Below are 18,653 nucleotides of genomic sequence, written 5' to 3' on the forward strand. Positions count from 1 at the left end.
ACACGTTTTGATCACTTATGAAGCGGAGGAACCAAAAACTAAATCTCTATCAAAAGAATTTAAAACCTCATTTTCAACATCATCTGGGAGGTTTTGAGAATGCAGACATACAAACCTCCTCTAATCAGTATCAGTGGCCTTGAAGAAGTATCAACAGTCTTGCATTCATTGTAGACAATGACTAGTGCCTTGAACAACAAAAGAAATTAAATTACTTAAAGCCGATTTTTCCTCACAAAAAGACACTGCAGACAAAACATTCTCTTACTTTCACAATTAGTCAGGACAAACCTTAACATATGTGCCTGAGAATTCAAAATTCTGAAAATCAGAGTTGCAGAAGCATACACTTTCCCCCAATAGTTTAGAAGCATACACTTTCCCCCAATAGTTATCAATAATCTTCCAATCCTTATCAGAAATACTAGGATTGGAATTATGTAAGGGTTTAGCAATAGAAGGATTAACTAAAGCAATAGCTGCTGGATCAGATTTCGGAAGAGTCTATAAAAACATAAGCACTTTATACATCCTATCTGACCTTTTAAGAGCAGCTAGCTGACTGTCAGGAAGATTGCCGGCAATGACACATGCATTCTCCAAGGCAGACAAAACTGGAGGAATATGTGGAGGTTCTAGAAATTTCTTCTGTAACAGCTCTGAGAAATGTCAGTGTTCTTCCACTAAAAACACAGGTACATTATAGAAATAGTCTCATTGAAAGAGAAACCCCCAACAGGAAGAATCAGGAACCAAGCTCTCCTCTGAGTCTGAATCAAAAATCTGAAGAGAAAACCTTGTATCTGTCCTTCTTCCTCCTGTCCAGATTCAGAATCTTGACTCTCTTAGGAAAGAAAGTATTCCTCTTTCTTTACCAGAAACTACCTTACTGTACATAAAGGATCAATACTGTGAATTAAACCCTGAGCCAGACCCAGTAATCTACTCCTGTCTAAGGAAATTTGAGGAGAATTAGATACATGCTTAGTTTTCTGCTTTGTTTGACAGGAATACTGGAGCCAACAGTGTTATTGACGGCAGCAGCAGCTTCCCCAGGGATGGATATAACATTCTAGCAAAATGGGGAAGCCTTCCCTGTTCCCTTTCCCATGATTGACAAGAGTGTCTCTCCCTTGCTACAGAGGGGACTTCAACAGCCACAGATGACATAGCTAGCCCCCAGTCCATAGTGGCTATTTCATGATAAAAGATGAGTGGTCTGAGGTACAACAAATGGTACAGTCACACACCTGCAGCTGAGGCAAATTGCTAGCCTGCTGTGGTGGCAAAGGCTGTTTGGTGAACTTTTTCTTTTTTGTAGCTGGAAGAAGGACTGACCATGGGACTGACAGTTTGTTCCCTGGTCAAGCCGAAAATGGTGCCTCCTTCCCAGAAGAAACAAGAAGCAAATGCTGGTAAAAATAAAAAGTCTTTAAAAAGTCACATTTTCCCAGACAGACATAGTAAAAGGCATTTTAAAACACTATGCAGGCCCAGAAAGTAAGATAAATACAGATTCTCCACAGAAGAAATGTTTTTTACTTACTTTAAATAACTTTTAAACGTACAGAAAAAAGGGCACCTCTGTTTAAAAGTATAGTATAGTCTCATGACAGTCCACTAAAACACAAACTCCTAGGTTTAAAATAATTTCTTGAAGAGGAAAGTATAAATAATAAGCAAAATTATTAAATGGAAGTCTTTTCCCCAAAGGGAACTTATCTGCCCAGCAAAGGAACAACACAAGCTGACCGTCCATCCTTGAAAGCCTCAGGAGTGTGCTTTTCAGCAGCAGTAAAGCTCTTGAAGGCTTAGCGCCCAAACTTGTCTTTTAGTCAGCTCCATTCAAGCTGTCTGACAGTTTTGATGTGTGGAAGGTGCTCTGAAGCTTTGGAAGATTGCTAGCTGTTGTATCTTTTCAGGATATAACCCATACAGCTAAGGCATCTGCAGTAGTGATCAATATGATGAACATTTCACAATTATCCAGTTCCTCATATAAAACAGTCCTTTACTACTGAGATGTTTGCATTTCCTAGCATACGGTGCAATAGTCTCTAAGGTATCTCCTTAATTTATTTATTTTTATTTTTATTTATCCAGGGAAGTAAGACTGATGCAAGGCTCATTTTCAATGGAGGTCTGGGAAGAAAGGTACCACAAAATAAGTATTGACACTCTCAGAGCAGTATCAGCATTTCAGCTATACAAAAGTTTTAAAGATAGTAATTACGTAAAATAGTAGCATAGTGCAAGTTTTACAGGTGTTTAAATATAGTGCAATGCAATACTTACACATTACTTAAAGAATTAGTGACCAGGAGGTGCAGTCATCATTGGTAACCTTATTAAGCAGTGATACAATAAAGCCAAAATGCTGTTTTTCACAAGAATTCACTGCTTGTTTCATTGTGAAAAAGGATTGATAATACGTTTGAAAATGTGGTTGGACTTCCTACTTTTCTACATAATGTCCTCAGTAATTTACCAACATATTCTTATTTTATTTATTTACTTTGGTTGACTAGGTAGATAAGGTGGTCCGAAGACCATTTCATTCATGACCCAGGCCCAATGAATAAGACAAATGCAATCAATACAACAACAGGATAAGTACACCTGCTTCACTAAAGCGATTCAAGTATAATAGTCTTCAGGCAAAAATAAATGCCCATAGCTTTTAGAGAAAGAAAGAATCTATAGATGGAACCAAAGATACTGCGTGGTTTATTCTGTTGATATGAGTAATACAATTGTGGGTATATCCTGTTAGGGTTGTTCATGAGTCATAAGAAACAGAAAGATTAAATGTAAATATGAATTAGAGAACAAATAATAAACATGGTTAAGTTGAATATCACAAAATATATTTGCACATCCTATCTACAATTTAGTTGAATAATATACAAGTCTCTCAGTTTATCTACAGGACGCGGTTAGCAAAATAAGAAGTAGGCAGAGACTACATACATAAAGCTATATATGAAAAGTAAATGAGTTATAAGATTCTGCTCAACAGGAAGAACACACCCTACATTTTTTGTTCTAGGTAGGACTAACACAGGTTGTTTCAGAAAGGTGCGAATTCTAATGTATAATGTACAGTAGCAACTATCTCTGAACTATTTATACATAAATTCTTTTAAGAGTGGTTTTTAGTTTCTTAAAATGGAACAGGTTTTCATTGTTTTTACCACCTACATCAGATAATTTTTAAAATAAATGCTTTAAGAAGAAAAATAAAACAGGTATATTATTTCTCTGTTTTATATCATCTAACATAGTGGATTTGAAATAACAAAGCAGTAGATTTGGTATAATGATTAAGCTCTTCACCTAATAAACACAACATACAAAGTTTGATTCTAACCTCAGGTTATTGACTAGACTTAAAATAGCCCTTTAGGGCAGGCAACCTAGTATTCACCTATTAATTTAGTCAGATTCTATTTTCCACTCACAGAAGATGTGCCCTTCTCCTTTTTCACACAATATAATCCCTCTGAACCTTTACACCAACTACTTCATCGTATCCTCTCACTCTCTTATTTAGATGCACATATCTGTACATATTTGTAATTATATATTTTATATATGTACATATGTAATATATATGTGTCTCCTTTCCTCGTCTCCATTCTTCTATCCCCTCTCCTACTTAAAAACAAGCTTTTCAGAATTTGTGTTTTTTATCTTTCAGGGCATTTTTGTGAATAGTATTTTATCTAATCCTGCCCTTTGGAAACAATAATCCCTGCATAATATCACCTCAGCCTCCTATAAATAAAAAGTCATTTTCAATGCTCATTTCTCAACCAAGTCCTAATATCCTCACTCTTCTGACTTCGTAACTTTTAAGTCCATAAAATTATCTAAAACATTACTCATCTGTATCTATTTAATTTGTAAAAATATGGCTGTGACATGATAATGCCACTGCCTAAGAAAGCAATTTCCAAACACATTATTAATTGTAACAGGAATATGAATGCTTACATTTGTATCTAGCTTCTTATCTATGCCTGGAATATAGTAAATTACTCTATTTCATTTCATCCCTGTCAAACATACTGCCCTTATTTTAGCTTCATTATATTTATCCTCATTTTCAGTTTATCCTCACAAGTCTGCAGAAAATGATACATTTTCAGCAAAAGCACTTTCCAGGTCTGTGCCTAAATCTGTATTATTTGCACTTTTAAAAGCTTTATATGGGCTTTTCCATAACACCCATTTCAGTGTACACATGGCTTTTTCTCCAATATTAATCTGAGGTGCAGGTTGGACTGTCCTCCCTTTCCCCTGAATAATATGTAAACTCAGATGGGAGCAGAACCAACAACTTTCTGATCTTCTAGCAGCAAAGGCAAGTGTGCTCTCTCCGAGCATGAGCATGAACACACGCATGAACACACGCATACACACACACACACACACACACACACACACACACACACACCCTCACTCTGTCAAATTCAGTAGCATTTATTAATCTTTTAATGTGTAAAACGCAGAAAAACTTATTATCATACCATTTGACAAAAACACGGCCCCTACTGATTACCACATCAATGGCAACCCCCTAAGCATACAACCTGTGGTGAGACACCTGGGTACTCAGGTTGACAACAATCAAACATTTGACCATCATGTAATGGCAGTGGTCAGAAAAGCCTTTCACTTGGTTTATCTCATAAGTAAAGGGATTGCATCCAGAAAAAAGGAGATTATTACCTCTCTGTACTCCTCCCTTATTAGACCTATAATTGAATATAATGCCTCATTTGGTATGTACCTCTCCAAACACCTGCACCAACTGGAAAGGCCACAGAAATCCCTCACAAAGAAAATCCATGGCCTCCAACACCTATCCTATGTGGACAGGCTCAAATCACTATCGCTCTACTCAGTATCAAACAGATTGCTTAGAGGTGATCTATGTCTCACCTGCAAAGCAATATTGGACCCAGCCCTACTAGAGATGCTCCATATCCATAAGTCTAACTCCTCGTGCATTACCTGCTCGGTAGGCCTAAATCTAATATGCGACATCAACAAACCTACTAGAGAGACATGTTTGTCTTCCAGAGGCTGTCCCATCTCTGCAATCGACTTTCCATACATGTCAAACAGAATACCTCACTGACCATCTTCAAGCGCAACCTTGATGAGTGGATAGGAAACCATAAATTTGTCTCAGGGGTTCCACCTTTGTCCCTCACTGACAGGGGTGACAGGTGCTGACTGAGGTTTCTTTTTTGGGGGAAAATCTCTTAGCTAAGCTTGTAAGGGCCCCAGGGCCATTAACCTAGTAACGTCCTATGATCCTATGATCAGTTGTTTTGTTGAGCCATAAAGTAACTAAAATAGCTCTATTTCTTTTGTTTAATTAGTGAAAGTGGTAATGGAGGGACTGGATGGGAAAAGATGGGGACCTGCAGACAATGTATTCTCACCCATCCTCGGGGGGGGGGGCATCAACTTGGCTCACTGCACTGGCAACACCTGCAGAAGTGCAGGTTATCACATGCAGAAAAGAGCCTAGCAGGTCCATTGTGCAAAGTGGGATACTGCTTGGTCAGCTGTTTTGGCATGTAAAGTAGCATGCATGCATCCACTGGAAGCAGCATTCTTGCAGCATGCAAAGATGCTATGGGAGGGATTAGGACAGTCTACAGGCTATGTAGACTGGTCTACTCATAGGTTCACAGGAAAGTTCAATGATAGCTGTCCTTATGGGCCATTTTAAGCCTAGTCAATTTCTCTTTCAGAGGTGAGAATCAAACCCTGCACCTTGTGTCTGTGAAGTAACCATCTTAACCATTATACCAAATAAATAAATAAACAAATAAAAGCGTTATTTCATCTAGAAAGGAACAGTAGAAGTCTTCTACAGTATGTCTGAGTATTAACTATTTCATGTTATATGTTTCTTTTTTAAAACAAATATTTGCACCTAATTATCAACTGTATGTCATTAATGCATAGACTATTTCCATTCACACACACACACACACACACACACACACACACACACACACACACACACACACACACACGCGACCTATACTGATACAAATCCTAATGGTTCTGTTACTGTAATGGTACAAATGATACATGTATGAGTATGTCGTAGATTAATATACTCGATAGCAAATGAAGGCTGCAAGAACCAAAACCATGTCTGTCCAGATGTACAAATCTCATCCATAACCTATTACTCACATGTCAATGCAACACTGGTAGCACAGATTGTATTTACTGTTAAAATAATATCATAAAAATATTTAAATGTTAATACTAATAATAGTGCCTAGTTCTCCCATCAACTTTCTGTATAACTTTTGTTGTTGCCTGCTCATTCCGGTATCCAAACTATAGTTAACTTTTTGTTTAGCTTACTATCCACTGAAATTGTACTTCTGTTTGTTTAAATTAAGGTTTTTGAACTTGTATTTCTAACAATGTTTCCAATTTGAATGCATGTAAACATTTTGTGTTTTACTAATTGACTTATTTTGTTCACATATAACTTGAGCTGAACCTAAAAATAGTCTCGTTGGTTCAGTGTTTTTGGTCTACTCTGAATAACAAATTCAGTTAAATAAAATAAAATAACATTCAAAATAAATGAATTAAATTTCTTTCTTTCTTTCTTTGAATTTGTAATGGGGGTTGAACACTTATGAAAACCGATCAATTTCAGTCTCATCTCGGGATATGCAAAACAAAGTGACTAACAAGTACATTAAGAGTACAATTACAAAATACAGCACACAAACATTAAAATGTACATAATTCTTGAAAATATATCTAAGTTACCCCACAAGTTGCATATTTGGTTAGAGGCAAATATCAGGTTAACTACACTGAAGTGTCATTTTTAAGCTTAGCTAATAACCTGAGGTCAGAATCAAATCCCATACCTTGTATCTATCAGATGACTACCTTCACCATTTCACCAAACTCAGCTCTTAACTTGCTTTGAGAAAATAAGTCTAGAAAAGAAGTCTGCCAAATGCAATATGCTTTTTGACTCCCATTAGGCTGAAACTAGTTTGCTGAAAACATATTTCCTAAAAAAGGGCTGACGTATGCATTTGCTCTGGACATAATCCACTGTTCTCTCAAACAGCTGATGTCTGTCCAGTGCCAGTAAAATATATAATTAAATGTTTCCACAGTATATCTTAGAAGTGAATTACAGGCAGCAGTTAAATGCATTTTCAGTAAAGTAGTTTCTGAAATTCATTTCAGTGAATTGTGATAATGCAGATCATATGCTACCATCTGTGGTCGCACAACCCATCTAGTTGTGCTTAAGATGGTACAAAAACCACTCACTTCTCTGATAAAATCTACATCTGCTATTGCAGACTTTTGTGTGTATGCATTAATGTGTAAAAAGGAGTCCTCGGTGGAGCAACAGATTACATTAATTACACTTAATGTCCATATTGTGTTAACAAAATGTCATCAATCATTTTTTAATTATTGACAAAATGCTACCAAAAGTTCTCTTCAAGCTAGTCTGAAACTATGAGCAGAAGGCACTATTTTTTTTTTTGTCAGTTGCTACTGAGTAAAATTATTAGGTGCAGGCAACAATCAACACATTTCTTAACCTATCATCTAACCTCAAGCTTGGCATCTATCAGTAAGGCAGTCTGTACAAAGAGCATAATTAGATGAGAAGAGAGGAAAGTATCATCAGTGACACAAGGGAAGTGGAATTTGTAGCCTAAAATTATTGAAAGTGTACTGGGGAGAGATGGGTTAAAGTGCATTGCAGCAGAAGAAAAGGGACACAGCAGTGCTATTATTGACTAACCATTCAGTGTTGCATAATGGCTTAACTGAAGCTATTAGGATTCTGCAGTGTGTAGAAAAGGGAACTAACAAGAAGAAAAGGAAGTGCTACTGTCTTACTACCAGAGGACACAGGAACTGCCTGCTAAATGCCGTTATCAGTTCTGACATTTTCGTACAGCAAGGAACAAGAAGTGTTAGAAGACATAGTACACAGCAAGGTGATGACAATGAGGGAGATAGAGGGCCAGAGTGTATATGCAGACTTCAGCGTGGGTGTATATCCTTTAGATATTTGGTGGTGGTCACTGAGACCTGTAAAGAGGGAGAGGCATAATTTCTCACTCACAGTCATGTGTAATGTTCTGACTGTTAGACTTAAGATGCAGAATCCTAAACATGAATTATTTGCATGGTAGCAGTACATCTATCTTTGTTGCTGCTGACCTGGGTTTCGAAACAGACTCTGGTCATTTGTATTAGATTCATAGATTCATAGATAAGTACTAAGCTAACTGCCCTTGCGGGCCATTGTAAGCCTAGCCAATTATCCCTTGTGAGACTCAAACCCTGCACCTTGTGTTTGTAAGGCAAACACCTTAACCATTAGGCCACCCTCCCAACCCAATAAATAAATATGCATACATAGGTACATAGTAGTGATAAGTTCATAGGCTAGTACTAGGCTAACTGCCCTTGCAAGCCATTGTAAGCATAGACAATTATTCCTTGTGAGATTCAAACCCTGCACCTTGTGTTTATAAGGTAAACACCTTAACCATTAGGCCACCCTTCCAACCCCTAAACAAGGGAAGTTTACATTGAGCTCTCTGAGTTTGCCTGCCATCCACATTGCAACAAGGGTCGACCCCTAATGGAGAGGTTGGAAGGTGTCTAATTGTCAGATGAAACTTGGGGAGCAGCAGCTACCAGATAAATGTGATGGATTTGTACTGGGGTATAAAAGGTGAATGGCAGGAAGCATACACATAACACTGATACACCCACTGCGCACCACACATCTGTGAGAGCATAAAGAGAAAAAACACTGCCAGTCCACACCAGCAGGGCTTTTGTCCACTGTCACCAGGAAGACCTTCCCTCTTCCCTGCTGTCTGCAAAATGTGCATGTTTCATCAACTGAATAACAATTCATACAAACAGAAAACACTGTATTGTATTGCTTTGCTCTTTTACTGTAGCATCTTTTTCTGCCCTTTCAGTGGAACTCATCCTCTTTTAACAATGTCACAGTTTGTAAGCAAAATATACTTTCTTCCTTGCCTATCACAGTATGGTTCAACTCCTACATATTGTCAAACAAAGCTTCAATACAGGCCTCACTTCTGAGTCCCACTTTCACAGCAGCATTAAACCCTTACTATACTCATGCTACTTCTTACTGAGCCTAGCATGTAATATAACTTCTACATAACACCTAGCAAAGCCTCAGCACAGGCTCACTTATGAATCCCACTTTGACCAGAGCTTTAAACCCTTATTGTTGTCATTCTACTCCTTACTGGGCAAAGCATATAATATAACTTCTACATAAGATCTAACTCAGCACAGGCTCACTTATGAATCCCACTTTGGCCATAGCTTTAACCCCTTACTATTGTCATTCTACTCCTTACTGGGCAGAGCATATAATATAACTTCTACATAAGATCTAACAAAACGTCAACACAGGCCTCACTTATGAATCCCACTTTGGCGCCAGTTTTAAACCTTTACCTTAGTTATGCTACTTTCTACTGGGCATAACAAGTAATACATCTATTTTTATTCTCCTTTTTGCTTACCTATAGCTACTGACCATCCGAGCCACCACTGTAAATTTGCTGCATGGCAATCATCCTGGCTGACATCAGAGGATTTTGGTTTTAAGCCCAGACATTTCTCCTCAGAAATGCCCAGTAGTACTCAACATGTGGGAAACAACAGGCACTTTGTGAGATACACTCACTCACTCACTTTTGTGGATGACGTAAGCCCTCAAGTAAGATTTCCCTACTTGCTAGTAGATATGACCTATTCAGTCTACAGTCACTAGTAAGGGATGCAGCTGGAACACGCGTACACACTCAGGACATGTGTCCCAAGCCTTTATACACATGGAAGGGAAGTAGGTAACTACTTAGCAGTCTTCTCTTACCATCTCTTTCAATGCCAGGGTCTCGTATTGGTCCCATGACATCTTCCATTGTACCTGATAATATTAGCTGCCACTAGCAGTAAAACACATTAAGTTGTTAACACTTCACTGACCAATGGGGTCCTAATGATTCTACGTGTTTTAATGACTAGAAGACAGGCTGTGTGTTCTCTGACCTTTTCATTAAAAGGATCGACAATTGCATGAAGCACAGTATTGTAAGCAAGTTACTTTTCCACAAGAAAGATTAACTATGTCTACCCCTGACTGTGTAGCCTTACTCTGTTATAACCACTTACACAGTGCTTCCACCTGGAACAATTACCCTCGCACATACTAAAACCAAAGAACCTGCCACCAGTCACATTATTAACGCAGGTTCATCCCACTGCTTAACAAAGAACTGCTGCAAATCTAGGCACTTAACTGTTAAAGATGTCTCTAGTTACAATGCAGCTCTGAGGAATTTAAATACCTTTTTAGTACAGAGCACTCCCTAATGCAAACACTCCTTCCCAGAAAGCATTATAAATCCTTGGTTATATTTAATCCCCCCCTATGCTCGCAAATAAATGGCAGTCAAACATCACTGTTAGCATAATGTAAGGACATCAGCCTAATTTCTAGCCTGGGCTTTCTGCAGCACACCCGCAGTCAATGCACTCACTTCTTATGACAGGCTAACACCAGCCACTACCAGCGTCAAGTGTCTTGTGTACACAGAAACATGGAACACAATGGTGGATAAGCATCACTTGGCTCTTCTAGTCTGTTCATTCTCCTCCCTAATGGAGTTTGATTATTGTTCTCCCTGATGAATAACTTTCAAAAGAAATGCATCTATTTCCTGTGCATCTTTTAAAGTGAAGCACATGTGGCTCACAAAACAATGAATTCCTGCACTGTGCCTGTTTTCAATAGTAACATAATGGAGTGGTCTTTTGAATGAATCAAGATGTTGAAATCGTCTTTTCCATTAAAGGGTTCATACTTATTTTTTTCATAATGGGAAATCCGCTTGCACCCCTTCTGTGCAAGCTGCATGAGTCATTAGGCCATGGAGGTAAGGAAAAATCACCTCCATCAATGAATGCAATACATTTTTTTCATATATATATATATATATATATATATATATATATATATATATATATGCATGTATATAAAACAATAAAAATAGCAAACAAGCATCATAAGGAAGTCTGTAAACAGAAAACATTAAAACACCAAAAAGACATTTCAGATACTACCAACCTATATGGATTACATCTTGAACAATATTTTAAACATCTGGGTGTTAACTTCTCTCAAAAGTTTAAGTTAAACTATCAGAACAACCTTGCTAAATGCAGGACAAGTATTGAAAACCACTATGATTTGACAGCTGGTCTTTTAAAAATGTTTCAGGCATTGCTGAATTCTCAATAATTTTATCTAAACTTTCTCATTCGAAAAAGGTGTCCTATTAATTATCTATTAACCACCTTGTCTACAAATCCTTTCTTTGAAAGGCACTGTCTCTAAAACTTTGTTAGTTCCCTATAGAAGCTTTAAAGTTTCTATCATGTTTACTCACACTTCAAATTAAACGTTTACAGACTAACTGTATTTATTCAAAATACCAACATAGACAGATGCTAGCAAAAGTACTTTAGTCGATCTCATTTGACTAAGTGCTGCATATATTCTTATTTTCACATCCTTTTCCACCTACCCAGTCACTTTTAAAATATTTTTTAGAAAGTTGCCTTTCTTTTGCCAGAGTCCTTCTTTTTCCTTATTTCTCTGTTACATCTCTCTCTTATACCTCCCTGTGATCTGGAACCTCAGTGTTTTCCAACAGGATCCTTGAAGGAAACAAGAGTGGATGGTGACACTTTCTTTCCTCCTGGCTTTTCCATTGTTTTTAGTCTGTAGTCTTGGAGAAAACAAAGGGCTGAATTTAAATCAAGTATCACAAACAGATGTAAAGTGACCTGCTCCTGGAAAGATAATACAGCAGCAGAGGGGATCTGCCTATCACAAAAGCATATATAACTTTGCATGGGAACAAGACAAATTCATCATAAGGCACTCATGTCAGAATACTAGACTTTACATTTTAAACATAACTTGAGACAAGTGATCTCCCACAGCAAAAACTACAAAAAAAAATGAGTTTGAGTTTTAGTCCTTGACAACAAAGATTTGAAGAACATGGGTCTGAAATACATTTTTTACACCAGTTATTAGTAATAGAAGAATGTCAGGTGGTATGGCATCAGTAAAATTAGACTATTGATGATTGACATGCAGCAGTCTCAGCCTTAGTTTCATAATTAACAACAACCCTCTAGAAACCCCTTTTCTGACAAAACCTCCAAGACTGAGCAAACATTCCAAATGAGATGTTACCTTGTATAATGGGAAAGTGACTCTGCATCTAACAATGCCCTTTCACCGTTTTCTTGATCTTGCTATTTTCTTGTTACACTGTGACATTACTTGACATTATTTAGCCTGACAGATGCTATAACATCCATATTAATTTATTTATCCTTAAACTCCCTCTGCCAGAGTAATACTCATAACCTACTTCTCATTAGTACTTCATATAGCAGGAAAATGACTTAAGTGTCTGTAGTGTGCACATCACTGGCAATACTCTCTGCAGACAGATGTATTTTCTTTCTGAGTAACTCTTAAGCTTTTGTCTGTATGTAGAAAGTACTTGTCTTAACATGTTGTCTCTTCATTCCCCCAATAAACTATGATATTTTGACATTTTTAGCATTGACCCATTGCTTCCATATACCTACTCAACCTGCAAGTTGCATTATAGAAGTTGACCCGCACAACATTACACTTCATTCATATACTTGTATAATTGTTTAGGTTGACTTATTTTCCAGCCATAATAAGACATCTGAACCAGATATTTTGCACATGGCCAAATAAATACCAAAATCCAAAGTTTGCCATTATTCCCTGATTACTCACTTATACGTCTTTCCATGTGCTACACTCTGATTTCATATCCTTCACCTTCCCCATCAAACATCAGTATGACAAAATATTAATGAATCTACTAGTTTATTTATAAGTCTTCCCATGTGCTACACTCTGATTTCATATCCTTCACCTTTCCCATCAAACATCATGACAAACTATTAATGAATCTACTAGTTTACGTGCATCATATTCATTACATTCTGCTTTCAGTTGTGTTAGTGTCCCAGTCAGAAACCTGAATCCGTCTGGACTAACAGAACACTGCCATGTAATTCATATTGCTGCCCGTCACATATACAGTCTAGACTTTTTTAAACAAGAAACATCTTAATTAAATTATCACTTATGACACAGGCAATCATACATCTATATACATGATGACAAACCATATTGACATATTTTCACTTGCAAACATTATACATCACATATAACCTTCTGTACAGTCAGTGTTAATCAAATGTTAGCCATTCAATTCCTGCCTTCTCTTAAACTTTATTCCTCCTCCAAAACATTATTCTGCATGTATTGTTACAATTCCCATTTTTCTATGTAATTTGCTTCTATAAAGATCCCACTTCCAATTTCTGTTACTATATTTACTATGTCTACTACTGTTGGTTTCTACTTTGATTTCGATTTTCTAGTAATTGCTTTTATGGCAGCCACCAGATTTAAACTCAGCAAAGCCTTCCTGTCTAGACAATTAAATTCTGTATACAGCTCAAAAAATAATTTCCTTAGTTACATTAATTTGCTCATCCACTATTTCTAATAGAGTAGTCTGCAGGGAATTTTTAAGGTTTGCCAACTCATTACAGTCCCAAAAAATATGTTTCCAATTGCCTCTTTCTTCTACAACACACATCTAACATTTGCAATCTACTCGAGGAAAATTTCTTTCTAGTCTACTTGGGGTAAAAATCCTAAATCTTCTGGACTTTGTTGCATATTTGGGAGTCATACACATATCCTTCCATTGTTTCTTTGTGAATTGCTTAAGCAATTTCTCTTCCCAGTACTTTCTAACCTCCTCTGATTGATTCCTATAGTTATGCAATATGTTATATGCCCAGCTAATTATCCCTTTTTTAACAGCAGCTCTATTCTAGATTTTACTAAAAACTCTACCAGTGCTGGTCTTTCACACAGGATCTCCTTATTCCTTTCTTTTTGCCTATACTCTGATATCAGTCCTTAATATGGAAGGCAATTTTTAGCCTGCAGCCCAGATGTATTCTTGGCTTCTTCCAATTCTATTACCTTCCCCTCTCTAATTATTTGCTCCCAATACCTTGGGTCCTATGCCAGTTTTCTCCAATAAATTCCAGTCGTCTCTTGCCTATTCTCTGCACCCCAAATTGCAGTTGTCTCCATTGTTAGAATCTTCTTTTTCCATTCTCATGTCAGCTTAGTTCTTAGAATACTTTCTGCTACTTTATGAATATAATATTCTGTATGGCTGCTGTTATTCTCCTTAAGGATCTGCAGGCAAAATCTCAGGCTCTCTATTGACCTTCCCGTGTTTCATCATCATCCCTTTCCAGTTTGAATTATAGCATTCTGCTTCTGCTATGTATTGAAGCCTTAACTGTATAGCTCTAAAATACCCCTTCAAATCAGATAAGCCCAAACCACCTTGTTCTTTTGGAAAGATCAACTTATCTCACTTGACTCTTGCTCCCTTCCCCTCCCAAATAAAATCATAGGATGATAAGGAAGTTACTAGGCTAATGACCTTAGGGGCCTTACAAGCCTAGCCACATTTTTACCCTTATTTCCATGATCAGCACCTATTGCCCTTGTGCCAAGAGGGACACAGGTGGAACCCCTGGGGTGACTTTACGGTCACCCATCCAATCGTCCGGATCACGTTTGAAGAATGCCAATGAGGTGCTCTGTTTGGCATGAAGTGGAAGTCTGTTCCAAAGGTGTGGTAACCTCTGGGAGACAAATCTGTCCCTCCAGCAGGTTTTATTAATGTCACCTACCAGGTTAAGGTTTTTAGAGCTAGTAACCCGTGTACCATTTGACTTTTGGATATGAAGCATTCCCAATAAAGCAGGATCAAAGACTGCCTTATATGCAAGGCAGAGATCACCTCTAAGTAGTCTGTATGAAACAGAATAAAGTGACAGTGATTTCAGATGATTCCCCATAGGACAGATGGTAAAGACCTTGAATTTTCTTTGTGAGGAACCTTTTATTGTTTCTCCAATTGCTGCAGGTGCTTAGAAAGTTACATACCAAAAGGGGTGTCATACTCAATTACTGGCCTGATGAGGGAAAAGTACAGGGAGGTAATAACTTCTTTTTTTCTTGAGGCAATGCCCTTACTTATGAGATGAGCAATATAGAATGCCCTTCTTACCACTGTGGAGACATGGTGGTCAAAAGTAAGGTTGCTGTCAACCTGTGTTCCCAGGTCTCTCACCACTGAGTGTGTACTTAAGGTGTTGATATTGATGTGGTAGTTAGCAGGAACATTGCTTTTAGTTAGCAGGAACATTGCTTTTACCAAAAGGAATGATAACACATTTTTCCACTGAGTTTAAGGCCATGAGTTTGTCACCAATAATTTGCTTGTAGGATGTTGACATCCTTTGGAGGTTCTATGACTGCTCCCAGTTTGCAGTCATCAGCAAACTTTGCCAGTCACAGACCTTTAGTTTTTTCTTGTACTTCGGAGAAACAGATTCCAAACAGTAGAGGTCCCAAGACTGATCCCCATGGAATACCACTGGTTACAGCTCTGCTGTTGGTGGTGCATTCCCCTTTTTTGACTATATGAGTTCTATCAGTGAGCCAGTTAGTGACCCACCTAACAATATAAGGGTTGATGCCTAGATCGGTGAGTTTGTCAATGATGCCTGAGTGGAGGATAGTGTCAAATGCTTGGCTAAGTCCAGGTAGGCTGTATGCACAGATTTACCCTCATCCAAGGCCTTGGTGACTGTCTCAAAGAAGTTCACCAGGTTTAACAGGCACAATCTCCTTTTGACAAATCCAAACTAAGTAGGGTCAAGTGTTTGGAGATTACCTATATCTCTGTTGATAAGGTCCATGATAAGCTCCATGGCCTTGCAGATAAGGCTAGTCAGGCTAACAGGTCTAGAATTCCAGGGGTCAGTGGAAGCACCATCTTTGTGCAAGGGAATAATGGTGGCTTTTTTCCATTCAGTTGGTACAAAGCTGGTGTTTAGACTGTGATTGAAAAGAGTACCCAATGATGTTAATAATTCATGTTGGCGCCCATGTCGGACACAGCCTGGGATGTTATTAGGTCCCATAGATGCTGTGTTTTTGGCCTTAGAGAGGGCATTTATGGCCTTTGCTTTAGAGATACAAGGTAGAAGACAGGTGGTAGGGATGCCATGGGAGTATGTGTGGCAGGGCAGGGGAGTGAAGTTTTCACAGAACCTGCCATCCAACAGGTTAGCTATGTCCACAGGCTTAGTATATGTGGTATCATTAACTACCAGTTTTGCACAAATCTAGGCCTTCAACTCTTTATTAATTGCTATTCACAACTTCTCCTTTGGTTGATAAAATATACCTGACCTGTGTAAAAAACTAAAACATTTTCACTGCTTGTATCTTGCTATCCATATCCATACAACAGAGGTTGCAGTTTCTCAGTTTTTGTATTACCTTTTGTTTAGTTTCTTCCCATAAATCCTTAGTTGCCATAACAGAACCCTTTTTAACCCATACTCCTGAGTTTTTCATTTTATCATGTTCCTATAAATGTGGGTATTGCTGAACTAAATCACGTGTGGGTACTTAGTTTCCAGCTATTGCCTTTGTTTTATCTTCATTAATTTTGTATCCTGAAAAGACTAGAAACTGTCTCAGAATGTTCCACAATACTGAAATGCCCTTTTCTGTTTTTATCAGGTACAAAATATCATCTGCAAATAAAGACATTTTTTCTTGATTACCATACCAATTGTATCCTTAAATTTCTGTGTCCCTTATATTCTTTGCCAATGGTTCCGAATATAATTCAAATAACAAAGGGGAAAAGTACACCCCTGCCTGGTTCCTCTGTTCGAACAGAACGTATCATAAAGGACGCACACGCGCACACGTGCACACACACACACACACACACACACACACACACACACACACACACACACACACACACACAGACACACACACGCACACACACACACACACACACACACACACACACACACACACACACACACACACACACACACACACACACACACACACTTTCATTTTTCACCTCTGATGTCTCATATATCCTCCTAATTAACCTTATTACTGTGGCAGGGAATTCAAATGCTTCCATTGCCCTACTCATAAAATCCCAGCTTACTCTGTTGAATGCTTTCTCTGCATCAATACCCACCAACAACACTGTTATTTTCTTACATTCTGCTTCCCTCTGGATCATCGTGGCTGTATTTATGTTGTCCAAATGTTTGCCCCCCCTTCCACAAAGCCACAATTTTGGCATCATCCTTGCTATTCTTTTAGCCTTATAGACCTAAATGCTTTACAATCATTGTTTAGAATTGAAATGGGCCTAGCTGAAACTAGATTTGATGGGTCTTTACCAGGAACAGCCTTAGGTCAACTGGTGCCCTAGGCGAAAGGGCTCCATGGCGCCCCCCCCACACACACACACCACCTGGTTCCCCTATCCTGGTCTACCTACACCAAATAAATACTGTAAAAGTGCCCCTGCTAGAGTGGTGGCCTAGGCGGCCACCTAGTTGGCCTATGCCTAAGGCCAGGTATGGTCTTTACCATATTTAGGTATTACAGCTACCACAGCTTTCTTCCAGGATGTTGGTGCTTTTCCTCCTTTAAAATACTGTTAAACAAAATCTTCCAGATCTTTATCATCTTCTTCGCTCCTAGCTTCGAAACATCCATAGGAATACCATCTATTCCTGGAGACTTCCCTGTAGATTGGTTATACATCACCAATTTAATATCATCTCCTCCTATCCTAACAGTTAATAATTGAGCCTCATCTACCACTAACCTTAGCACACTTAATTTTTCCATAAACATTTCCATTTGTACTACATTTCCCTGCTTTATACAGATTTTCATAAACTTTCCAAAATATTTCTAATACTTCTATAGGAACTCTAGTTATTTTCAATGTTACAGGCTCCCTAAGCTTGGCAACAACCTTTCTACTTTCTGTTGCCTGAACCATTGTGCTAAAAACTTTTAAGCTCTAGAGTTATCAGAAACAGCAATCTTTCTAACCTCATGCACATTGTCCAGGTAGTCCCTTATTTTCTCTTTAGTACTCTGCAGTTATGCTTCTTCTTGATCTATGAGATTCCTCCTATTCCACACTATTTTGTCAGTCCCTCTAAATAATTCTCATTACTTCTTAACCATATCTCTTTTTCTTTTATTTCTACCCTATTTTTAAACTCCACTTTAATTTTATCCCACTGCCTAGCTACATTTTCTGAAGAAATTTCTATCTTTCCTAATAACTCCCGAATAATTTCCACTAACCATTCCTTAAATTCAGTCACAGATCCCTACTCCATCAGAAACTTCAAAAATCATATAGATGGGGAAGCGCCAGTGTCTTATTTTTATTTCTTTACCCTGCATTTTTATTTTAGTTATTATTGGATCATGATCTGGAACAGTTATTGGATGAGCATCAAAACTATCAATTAAATGCACATGT

The 18,653-nt window shown here is 38.0% G+C and overlaps 1 protein-coding gene across 2 annotated transcripts in view; it reads right to left on the minus strand.

Moving 5' to 3' along the window:
- The window catches only part of CCDC60 (coiled-coil domain containing 60), a 751,208-nt gene that overhangs the window by 162,963 nt on the left and 569,592 nt on the right, over window positions 1-18,653 (minus strand). The window lies entirely within an intron of this gene.

The sequence above is a fragment of the Protopterus annectens genome, chromosome 4.part0, assembly GCF_019279795.1.
Source record: "Protopterus annectens isolate FY-2018-M chromosome 4.part0, PAN1.0, whole genome shotgun sequence".
Lineage (NCBI taxonomy): Eukaryota > Metazoa > Chordata > Ceratodontiformes > Protopteridae > Protopterus > Protopterus annectens.